This window comes from Papio anubis, unplaced genomic scaffold, assembly GCF_008728515.1.
Source record: "Papio anubis isolate 15944 unplaced genomic scaffold, Panubis1.0 scaffold81, whole genome shotgun sequence".
NCBI lineage: Eukaryota > Metazoa > Chordata > Mammalia > Primates > Cercopithecidae > Papio > Papio anubis.
This window is the reverse complement of record NW_022168322.1, coordinates 20,769-33,318: the sequence shown is the minus strand read 5'-3', so window position 1 is coordinate 33,318 and position 12,550 is coordinate 20,769.

The window sequence follows — 12,550 nt, the reverse complement described above, 5'->3', positions numbered from 1 at the left end:
CTCCCACCTCATCCTCCCAAGTAGCTGGTACTAAGGCTTGCTCCAGCTTGCCTTGCTGATTTTTGTCTTACTTTTTTTTTTCATAGAGACGGGGTTTCACCATGTTGCCCAGGTTGGAACAATATAGGATTGGAAATCATGGGAAGGGATATCCTTAACTCATATACCTTACAATAACTTGTCAGTATATAGAAAAACTATTTTCAAAAATTCTTACTTCTTAAAAATAGAAACCTTAGGAAGAAGTTTATCTTGTGGATAAACTTCTGTATCTATAAGAGTTTGAGAAGAGTTTAGAAGAGTAAGTTTAGAAGAGTTTGAGTTCAGAAGAGTTTGAGAAGATTGGCCTATTTCACAATATCTCATGAAGCAGATAGCATTATTCCCATTTAAATATATAGGTAGAAAAATTTGAGGACTAGGTATCCTGTTCCTTTACCACAGAACTAGAAGATCAAGGTGTTAGTGATTTGTGTTTATACACGTCTGTTTCCCTGCATTTATGTAGGATTTTATCCAGAGCCTCGTATATCAAGTCTTCACAAGCCCAGATAACAGCTAAGAGAGTCACTCGACTGTGACTTGGTTTCTTCATCTGAAAAAATGAAGATAGTAACAGGACCAACCCTGGAATTCTTTGCAAGGATTCAATCAGTTAATACATGTGAAATACTTAAAGGCCACCATCATAGTAAGCTAGTGTTAAAATGTTAGCTATTAGGATTGGTTGTGTGTGGCCACACAAAACTTAACAACAGTAGTGGGATTTGACTTGGGAGAAGGGTGGAGACTTAAGGTTTGGGGATGACTGTGGCTAAATTGAGTGAAATCCACTTAACAAAAACAAGGACATGTACGGTTTAAAATGTCAATTTTAGCCTTTAAGTCAGCCAGAAAGTTCTATTATTAAGAAGAGCATCTCATTGCATCAGCATTTTCTGTTGTGAAGAGTGGGAAGGGGAAATACGTTTTTGGTTCCTCCTAGTTTGAAAAAATGAATAGTTTCCTGTAATCTTAAGGGATAATTTAAGTGACATAAGGGAAGTTATTTTTCCCTCTGCCCTTTAATTTACATTTTAAATGGAGATCTGGAAAAAGACATCAGACTTTAATTGCTCACAGCTTAATGTAAATTCTCATATCCAATGAGGAGTTTTGTGTAAAAGTTAACATGGCAGCTTGCTGAATTGTGTTGAAAAGACAAGGGGAAAAACATCAACGTTAAACACTTAAAATAAAAACTAAATTTCAAGGACTCTGGAAGGATTTCTCAGTCTATACTCCTTTATTACTATGTTGTGGGATTGAACAGGAGATCCACAAATTATACCTTGCATGTCTTCATGTGATTTGAATTGTTTCTACAACGGGGGAAATTACCTCTTCTGAAGAATATATTCCTTATGCTAAATAGGAGTCTACCTTCTGGTGCTATAGGATGACCTCTGATTTAAGCTCTCCTGTTTTAATCTTAATCAATTGAAGCTAGCATGTGGGAGAGGTAATTCCTCTGCCACATGATCTTCCCTGGGGTACCAGTTACCTGGTCTCTTTCTTTAGCCTCTGATTGACTCTGTGTCTCCCTATGATCCTGCAAATAAGTTCCTTTTTGTCTTAACTGGAAGGCATCCTCCAGCATACCCAGGTAATGCATTTCTGTCGTAATTTCCAAGAATGCGGGGACTGTTTCCTATCCCAGGCATGGGTATTGGGTACCAGGACCATAGAAGGTGCTCAGTAAATGTCAACTAAATGGAAAATGAGTGTGTTTTCCCCTCTAGTAAACATATGCTAGGTTTTACATTAGTCTATTTTTAAAATAACCAGTAATTTGAAAGATACAAAGAATAAATTAACAACAGAGAGATATACCAAGAACAGAAGCAGCCTGTGTGACTCTGACAGTAATGAAATCTGCGCTGTTGGAAAGACTTGCTGGGGAGCAGTGCTGGCTTTAGGGCTACATACCTGATTTTGCTGCTTAGATCGTTATCGAATGGTAGTAAAACAAAGCTGCGTTTCTGGGTCTGGCTGGAGCATTCATATGTCGAGGAATCCCAGGAAAGACAGCATGAGCTGTTTTTTTTGGCAAGTTTCTTAAAGAACTTTTGTCTGGAACTTGCTTTGTTGATGGAAATAGTTCTTTACTTCCATAGCCAGAGTATAAAATTAGAAATAAGGAGAACGAATTAGGGAGAATCTGTTGAAACAGATTTTTTTCTTCAAGACAAAAATACAGGACATTGGCTCCTTAGTATTGTAAGAAACTCTTTGTGTTCAGAATGCCAACTGTTACATACTTTAGTATAATACATTCTAGAAAGTGTCTATACATTTGGTTTGACACCAAGCCGTGGAATCTTGAGAGGAACACCAGTGAGAATGCTATTCTAATCAGTTGCCCCATATAGTTTCTTAGTCTGTACTTCATGATTTTGTCACATATTTCCTTTTCTGGTATCAGAGAATGCAACGCAGGCAGCAAGCAACTATTAAAGGCAGTTCACCTAAGTAAAAGGGCATGGCATCCCAAAGCAGATGAGGATACGAAAGGCTTGTTCGTGCTGTGTTAAGCTACAGTTGCACACAATCAATATTGCCTGTCCCCTGAGTTTTTCTTCACTGTTCTCAGATTCTTCATGCTGCCAGAACACAAGAGCTAGAAGCTTTTTGACTCCATAGAGATACAATTTATCTATTTCTAGAAGACACAAGAATTACCAGAAGATGCATTACAAGACTATACAATGGAAATAGCATGGTGGCGCATGCCTGTAATTCCAGTGCTTTGAGAGGCAAAGTTGGAAGGGCCACTGGAGGCCAGGAGTTCAAGGCCAGCTTGGGCAACAGTGAGACCCTGACTCAATAAAAATAAAGCCAGGCACTATGGCACATGTGTGTAGTCCTAGCTACTTGGGAGCCTGAGGCAGGAGAATTGCTTGAGCCCGGGAGGTCAAGGCTGCAGTGAGCTATGACTGTGCCACTGCACTCCAGCCTGGGTAACAAAATTTGAGAGACATTGTCTGCCCCAAGCCCCCACAAAAAAAGCGTAGGGGGAAAACATCTCAAAAGATAAAGTATCTAGGTCATAACCTCTCAGTGTCTTTGATTACACATTTGCAAACAGGATATAGTACCCCCTAGTCCCAGAGTTGTGAGAATCCAGTGATAGAGCAATAATTGAGGCCAGGTATATTGCATATATTGTCTCCCGATATCAACAACGCTTCAAGTTAGCCCTTCTTATTGTGCCGATGAGAAACAGGAAAGTTAGAGACATTGAATAACTTGATCTATATCACTAACAAGCAGAGCTTAGATTCAAGCACGGTCTGTCTGACTCCTAATCACCAGGCGATATCCTAAACAGCATCTAGCATGGGGCCTGCCTGGCACAGGGTTGGTCCTCAATATATGTTTTTTATTCATTGGAGGAAAAAAAAAATCTAGCAGTAAAAGAAAATGTCCTGGGGAAATGATAGATTTTCTGGAGTAGTTTCATTTTTCTTGTGACAAGAATGGATACTTTTTCTTACCAGTTCTTTCAGGACTGACAGGGTATCATTTGAGGTCAAGTGTAATTAAGACAGCAAGTTTAATGAAATGACGATTTTTGAAATTTACTGTTCTTAAAAAAATTAGTATAGCAATGACATTAATTCTAGTATAATTGTTGGAAGAACTGTCTTACAGGCAGCACTGAAATGCCTGCTAATCTTGTTATCAAATAAGAATTCTAAATTGTATCAATACCCACTTTATGAGCAATTTCAGCATTATTTTTTTGTGTGTGTGTTTATTGTGTGTCTGCTGTATGTGAGGCATTGCTTGCCTCATTTAGCAGCAGAATAATTAGTTCATGTTATATTTGAGAAATTTGAATCCTAGGGAAGTGTATTCTAGTTATAGTTCATGTCTTTTAGGACCGTTTAAATCTAGTAGTTCTTTATTGCACTCCGTGCTAGTTTTCAAGTTCTCCAAATTGTTGAGATTATTGCCAATAAGAATTCTGTCTTTGTTCCAGGGAATGAAAGTTTGAATGCTAAGTGTCAGGGTTCATCTAAGGTGAGAAGTCGGCTTTGAAGTTGCCCGATGTGTTACTTGATTTCTTCTTTAAAAACAAATTAATTTTTTTTTTTTTTTTTTCAGGGACAGGGTCTCGCTCTGTTACCCAGGCTGGAATGCAGTGGTGCCATCTCAGCTCACTGTAAACTCAAACTCCCGGGCTCAAGAAATCCTCCTGCCTTATCCTCCTGACTACTAGTGTGCCATTCGAATTGTCTTTCTAACAACTGATGTGGCAAAGAATCTAAGATCATGTTCTCTCCACGCACCACACACATGACAACATTTCATCCCCACTGTTAGTTATATGGACTCTCAGAAATAGTGTTTACCTTACTGAACAAGTTTTCTTTCTTTGAGTTGAGAAGTCTCCATTAGAGATTAGGTATCCAGGAAGATTTGGGTCACAGCAACAGAGGATGAGCTACAGTAGCACTGAGAGAGAGGCCTCAAACCTGACTGCATTATTAGAATTATCTGGGGCAGGTTTATAATTACCAGTGTCTGGGCCTCTCCCAGAATAATTAAATGAAAATCTCTGGGATTGGGGCCCAGGTACTGGTATTTTTAAAAAGCTACCAGGTGATTCTAATGTGTTCCCAAGGTTCAGAACTACTGATCTATGTAATAGCTAGAATTTTAGTTTAGGCAATTAATGTAAAGGTGTTTTCAAATAGTGCCTTTTCAAGAGGCATTTTGCGAAACACTATTTCTTGATGTTACCAAGCGGCTCACCAAAATAATGGGAACATTTTTAGATTGATGCTTGGATAACTTCAGTAGCAGTTACATAATTTTCCAAGTACCTAATACGACTGCACTACAATAGTTAGCTGGATGTTCCTTGAGGTGTAAAACAGGGCACAGAGACACTCATTTTCATTTTTTACTGGAGTTTGATTAATATTCTCTCTGGGTCGATGTGACCTTGGAATTCGACAGCGAGGACTGCATGGTCCATTTGCCAGGATCTACATATTTTATCTGTAATTCTCCCAGTTATGAAGGCCTGGCTAAGATTTCTGCTTGAGTCCTGAATGAGGCACTTATCATCTTGCCCTTCCATTGGTGCGTGGTTTATCACACACACACACACACCCACCTAACTTTAAAAGGAGGTGAAGAGGACATATGCAGGGAAGACATTGGGGTTTTTATTCCAAGATAAGTGAGTGGTACCATCTGTGGACAGGCCTAGCAGAAAGTGGAGTATGAGTTGAAGCGTTTTATCAGAACCTCTTTGCTACGGTTTGGACGTTTGTCCCCTCCAAAGCCCATGCTGACATTTGATTGCCATTGTAATAGTATTGAGACACAGGATCTTTACCAGATGATTAGGCCATGAAGGCTCCACCCTTGTGGGTTGGTTTAATGCCTTTAAAAAAATGGCTGTGGGAATGGGCTCTGTCTCTCCCACGCGCTTTTTTGCCCTTTGCTTTTCTGCCATGGAATGCCACAGCTAGAAGGCCCTTACCCGACGCGAGCCCCTCAACCTCGGACTTCCAGCTTCCAGAACTGTAAGAAACAAATGTGTTTTCCTTGTAAATTACCCAGTCTCAGGTCGTCTGTTTAGCAGCAGCAAACAGACTAAGACATTCTGCCATCAGATTTGTGTTTCCCCAATGACACTGGAGTTCAAGGTCCGTTAGTTAGCTATGGACAGGTATAGTGTGTTAGTGCAGATGAACTATTCAGTCTCCTTTTGGAGGGTTTCCATCCCAAAACACAGATGATTTAGTCAAAGCAGCATCTTCTGAATGTCTTAGCTGACTTAGAAAAACAAATAAACCACTTTCTGTCTTTATTATTTTCTTCCCAGGTAGGGAGCTCTACAGTCATGAGGGTAGTAAGTATGACTTTTTTAAAAAGCTCTGGAGCCACGGGGGTTTAATAAATAGTTCATTGCTTCCCTATCTCCACCAACATCTCTTCACTCTAACTGCAGCCTTGGAACCCAAGTGTTTGGGTTTGGATTTTTTTTTTTTTTTTTTCTTTTGAGACACAGCCTTACTCTTGCCCAGGTTGGAATGCAGTGGCATGATCTTGACTCATTGCAACCTCTGCCTCCTGGGTTCAAGCGATTCTCCTGCCTCAGCCTCCCAAGTACAGTTGGGACTACAGGCGCCTGCCACCACCTGCCCAGCTAATTTTTGTATTTTCAGTAGAGATGGAGTTTCACCATGTTGCTCAGGCTGGTCTTGAACTCCTGGGCTCAAGTGATTCACCCACCTCAATCTCCCAAAGTGCTGGGATTACAGGCGTGAGCCACTGCTCTTATCTAGGTTTTGGACTTTTAATCTACCTCTTAATACCTTTCCCTCTTCTCTGAAAGCAAGATATATTTATAGCCAATTTATTACTTTGGGATCAATTTCAAATGTTTATTTTTGGATAAGATGAGTGAGTTACAAAACTAGCAACCTGCAAAGTGTTTGAAAGTTTAACTGCTATTTTTTCACTTATCCATTCACCCATTCAGTAAATATTGAGGTGCTACTATGTGCCAGGCACTTCTAGACATGGTGGGGATATTACAGTAAATGGAACAGATGGCAGTCCTTGCACTCATGGAATAGTGTGGGAGAAAAAGTCACAGAGGCTGACACCAATCACAAATGGAAAATGATACAAGGTGTGTCAAGAGTTTTAAAAGAAAAACGACATAAAAAACATACAAACACTTGACTCGGAAATCCTACTTGAGAAATATATCCTGCCGGGCGTGGTGGCTCAAGCCTGTAATCCCAGTACTTGGGGAGGCCGAGGCGGGCGGATCACGAGGTCAGGAGATCGAGACCATCCTGGCTAACATGGTGAAACCCCGTCTGTACTAAAAATGCAAAAAATTAGCCGAGCGTGGTGACGGGCACCTGTAGTCCCAGCTACTCGGGAGGCTGAGGCAGGAGAATGGGTCGAAGCCGGGAAGTGGAGCTTGCAGTGAGCCGAGATCATGCCACTGCACTCCAGCCTGGAGGACAGAGCAAGACTCCATCTCAAAAAAAAAAAAAAAAAAATCTCCTAAGGAAATAATTATGTGCCCATATATGCACGTACAAAAATACGCACTATATTTTTAGCACAACATTGAAAAGAAGAACTGGTTAAAGTTAAGAACTTATTAAGGACTAGTTAAATAAGATGCTCCAGTCATGTTTCTAATGATGCAGAAAGATGCTTGCAATACATTAAATGAAAATTGCTGGTTTCAAAATTGTATGATGTGATTCCTCTAAAAGAGTGGTTTTCAAGCAGGAGTGATTTTTGCCTCTGAGGGGCCATTTGTCAATGTCTGGAGACAGTTTATCTTGCTACAAGCAGGGTGGAGGGTGGTGCTACTTTAGTGATTAGCGATCAGGCATGCCGCTGAACATCCTGCAATGCACAAGGCGGCCCCCTACCACAAGTAATTACTTGGCTCAAAATGTCAGTAGTACTGAGATTTAGAAATCTTTCTTTTAAACAATTACAAATACCATTGCAAGGACAAATATTTTCTGAATAGATAGCATTATGGATGTTCTAAATGTTATTTTTCTTTGTGTGTTAATTCAGATGTTGCTTTAAATGAGAAGTACTGACTTTGTAATTAAAAACAAAACTATTTTAAAATGTGGTGCTAAAGTTTGGACTCATCCCAGCCTGAGAAGGTTTTTTCTAAAACGGTTCAGGCATTTTTTTCTTTTCCTACTGCTCTCCTTACCTGTGCACACCTCATTGCCTGTATCTGTGATGCCTCTATTTGGATGGAACCTGGGTTATGCCTGGGCCTGGTTTATTCCCATAACATGGGTTGCTGTACTTGCTCACTTAATTATGAGCTCTATCCATCCAGGAAAGTCATCTGTTCCTTATTTTGAATATTGTATTCTTAGAAGTTCATGGGTTCTAATTGAAGGAAGCTAGAAGGACCCCTTCCATCCTTCAGCAAGGGTCCCCAAAGATAGGCAGGGCGCACAGAGAATGCCTCAACTGCTGAGAACTCTACCCTTTCAGGTCCAAGGCAGGTTCATCTCCAGAAAAGCTGGGGTAGAGTTGTCTCACTCTTTGGGTTGGAATATCGTGATTTCTAAGAGTCGAAATGCACTTGCTAATTTAGCTAGCTCCTCTTTATAAGACCCTCATGAGAATAACGATGAGCCATAAAATACCTTTAAGGAGCTTCCAAATTTTATCTGCAAGGAACCCAGGGCCTGTGGCATTATACTGGTTTGTAGAAGACTCCTGTGGTGTCTGCGGAAACTTTCTCTGGTGAATATCTGGAATTTCCATTACTTGGAATGTGTACCTGTTATTAAGGAATTAATCATCCCATTCTCTTTGATTGAAAGTCACATTACCTTGGAAGGACAAGGCGTTGTCCAATGGGCAAGGCAGATCATATGTTTTCTCTTTTACTGGACTCCTTATTTTTCTAATGACAGCCTGTGTATCCTGTGCTAGAGAGCCTCTTGAAATTAACTTAATTTACTGTCATACTTGTAACATACCCATTTATTTGGGCCTGTGAATGTGTGTGCACTCCATTTGATTACATCTAATGTTCTCCCCAAATAAAGAGTACAATTAATTCATTAGAGGATGGTTTGTTTCCAGGGGTAAGTGCCGGTTTATGATGATTCCGTCAACACTTGCACCACATTAATTTATTTCCAATTTAATCAGCGTTTAAATTGAACTGGGATCAGGCAGAACAAAACACATGGTTTTGCATAATTATAATGGAGCAAATGGAAATAGTCATAGCACTTCAGCATTAGAAACCTCACTGCAGAAGCACAGATGGGTTAGGAGATGTTGATTAAAAAAGATGTCTAGGAATAAATCCTCTGTAAGCACTGTATTAAAATCCAAATGCCTGCAGGACAAGTAACTTTGCATTAATTACTTAAAAATTTCTTATTCTGGGTATAGCTCTCTGTAGAAATCCTACAGATTGAGTAAACTGTGGAGGCACTCCTTTTCATGCTCCATTTAACTTAAATCATTAGGTGGTTCAGAAAGTCATTTTTTCCCAGACTTGTCTAGATGGTAAGTTCAGTATTTAGCAACTGTCCCTTTGTGCTTCTCGAACCTTCTCCAAGCCAGTGCTGTTGAAGGACAGATTTGCCATGTGGGAAGGTGGGCTACCTTGGAAAATAGATTTTTGGGTTGGAGCTTGTCTGAAACTCTCTAGATTAAGAATTGTGGCCGGGCGTGGTGGCTCACGCCTGTAATCCCGGCACTTTGGGAGACCGAGGTGGGTGGATCACCTGAGGTTGGGAGTTCGAGACCAGCTTGACCAACATGGAGAAATCCCATCTCTACTAAAAATACAAAATTAGCCAGGCGTGGCAGTGCATGCCTGTAATCCCAGCTACTCGGGAGGCTGAGGCAGGAGAATCGCTGGAACCCAGGAGGCAGAGGTTGCGTTGAGCCGAGATTGCTCCATTGCACTCCAGCCTGGGCAACAAGAGCAAAACTCCGTCTCTAAAAAAAAAAAAAAAAAAAAGAATTGCACTGGATGGGTTTGCTCCTTCAAAACTAACAGGAGAGAGAGGCTGAACAAAGGGTGTTCTTCAGGCAAGGGGCTTCCTGATGTGTAGTCATTTGTTAACTGCCGGAGTTTTGGTCTTAGAATTTCTTTTCCCTCTCCTCCTCCTCCATCTTAATAAATCATTGCAAATACAGTTGAAGTCTACCCTTCCACACTGTGTTCCATTTCTCTCCATCCAGAGAACCCCCAGGGAATGACTCCCAATTTTTTAATTAAAAAGCTTTATTTTGAAATAATTTCAAACTTAGAGGAAAATCACAAGGACTGTGCAAAGAACTCCCCATATCCCTTTTAAAGGAATAATGATAGTAACAAAGTGTTTTTAATTCCTGGCAGGTATTTTATTGGAGGCATTTCTGTGGTTGGAACAGGAGTTGAGGCAATGTCAAATGTATTGTAACAAAGTAAATTTCTTAAATTGTCTCACAGTGAAACATGAACGACAACTACCCTTTTAAATTCCTTCTAGTTTTCAATAGAAAGGGCCAGAAAGTACCTTTACATTTTTGTCTGCGAACAACTCTGCAATTTCCTCTTGATTTAATATTTCTAGTAACAAAGCTTCTTCCGACCCCTCATTCTTATTTCTGGGCAGACAATTTATTCTTAAGAATTGTAGTGACGGATAAGAACCTAAATTGAAATGATTAATGTATCAATGATTAGTTTAATAATTATAACAACATCCAAACACTTAGAAATTATAGTATTTCATCAGATGTCTTTTTGAAGAGGCATTTCTGGCTGGTTGTGGTGGCTTACCTTTGGGAGGCTGAGACGGGTGGATCACTTGAGATCAGGAGTTTGAGACGAGCCTGGGCGACATGATGAAAACCCTTCTCTACTAAACAACAACAACAACAACAAAAAACAAAAACTAGCCGGGCATGATGGCAGGCACCTGTAATCCCAGGTACTTGGGAGGCTGAGACATGAGAACCGCTTGGACTTGGGAGGCAGAGGTTGCAGTGAGCTGAGATTGCGCCATGGCACTCCAGCCTGGGTGACAGAGCAATACTCAGTCTCAAAAAAAAAAAAAAAAAAAAAAAAAATTAAGAGGCATTTCTGTGAGAAGAACAGGTAGGCAAGCCAGCTTTCCCGGGGCCTATCACCCCCTTTCCCAGATTGTAGAGCACACTTCCCTTGGTCCCCTGTGAGGGGCCAGCAGATTTCTCTGCTCTCTTGGGGGGTGGGGGGAGGGGGGAACCACTCTTCTTAAGTGAATATTTACCTTTTCAGGCGTGTCTTCATAATTTAGCTTCATCAGTCTATATCCACAAACCATATATTATATTATTTTGCATGTATTTATACTTTTAAAAAATGGTCTCATGAAGATGTCCTATTGTATCATATATTCTTTCACGAAACATTATTATTGTTATATCCATGTTGTGCATACAGGTAGACCTAGTTTATTAATTTAAATGAGGTATAATAGTCCATCATATAAGTGTACCACAGGTTGTTATCCATTTGCGGAGTGTTAATTTTCCATTAAATAAATGCCTGCCTTCTCACATTAAAATTAGTGAAGACCCTTTCATCTGTTGTTCTGCTGGGATTTGAAGTTGAGATCATCTTACTATTAAGCCTCTGCTTTCTTCATTGTATTAAAATTGCCTCTCAAGTAATAGACTTCTATCATAATCCGGATTGATTTAGTGGAGCACATTAGCTAAGTATTTAAAATTGTTGATGCCATTTTCTCTCCAGACAGAAACACTTTACTCATTTCATCAGACGTGAAAAGTGGATTTAGTGTCTCAGGGTAAGTTGTTGGGTATAGCAGCCACTAGCCCACATGTGGCAACTGAGTGCCTAAAAAGCGGCTAATTGTGATGTGTGTGTGTGTGTGTTTAAATATACCTTTCCCATGGTGCTGAGATATGTTTTAATTGTAAAAATATATACCAGATTTTGATGGAAAAAGTGTGTAAAATATGATTAATTTTTGGTATTGAAATGATAAAATTTTGGAAGTATAAGTTTAAATAAAAATGTAGCCAGGCGTGGTGGCTCTCACCTGTAATCCCAGCACTTTAGGAGGCCAAGGCAGAGGATTGCTTGAGCCCAAGAGTTTGACACTAGCCTGGGCAACATGGCAAAACCGTCTCTACTAAAAATAGAAAAATTAGCAGGATGTGGTGTTGCGTGCCTGTAGTCCCAGCTACTAGGGAGGCTGAAGTGGGAGGATCACCTGAGCCTGGGACTTGGAGGTTGGAATGAGCCGAGATCACGCCAGGCCGCTGCACTCCAGCCTGGGCCACAGAGCGAGACCCTGTCTCAAACAAAGTAATGAAAATTGATTTCATCCATTTCTTTCTACTTTGTTAATGTAGCTTCTTGAAAACTTAGCTACATATTGCGGCTATTGGATAGTGCTGGTGAGGGATTAATAAGGTTGAAATGATCGAGTATGTGCTTCTGGGTGCCAGGTGGGGGCAGCAGAGGGTTGCTAGAATCAGGAGTCCTAAAGGTGCTGTCCTAGCAATCCTAGAGGCTCGGAAAAACAGGATGTCAGTCAGCAAAGGGGTTCAATGGGAACGTAGTCAACAGGGACCCAAGGATCAAATCCTGCATCCTGGTTGAGAGGGATTACAGCTAGGGCCACCTAGAGGAGAGGGGACTGCTTAACAAATGAAACCTCTAATAAAGCACAGTTTTGAAGTCACACAATTCTGTGTTTGATTTTTGACTTTGTTAACTCGGGTAAGTCATGTGACCTCTGCAAATCTCAGTTTTCACATCTGTAAATTGGGGATGATAGTACATATTTATATTTTTTGTTGATACATGTAAAGAGCTTATCACATATATTGAATATTTTCTGTTATTATTTTCTTGATTTTAATGCGTCATTGAGAAAGCATGAGAAGGTACCTCTCTTGCCTTTTGAAGCAGTAGACTCAGGCTGCAGATCTTACCACATATGGGTTTAAAGTGACTCAC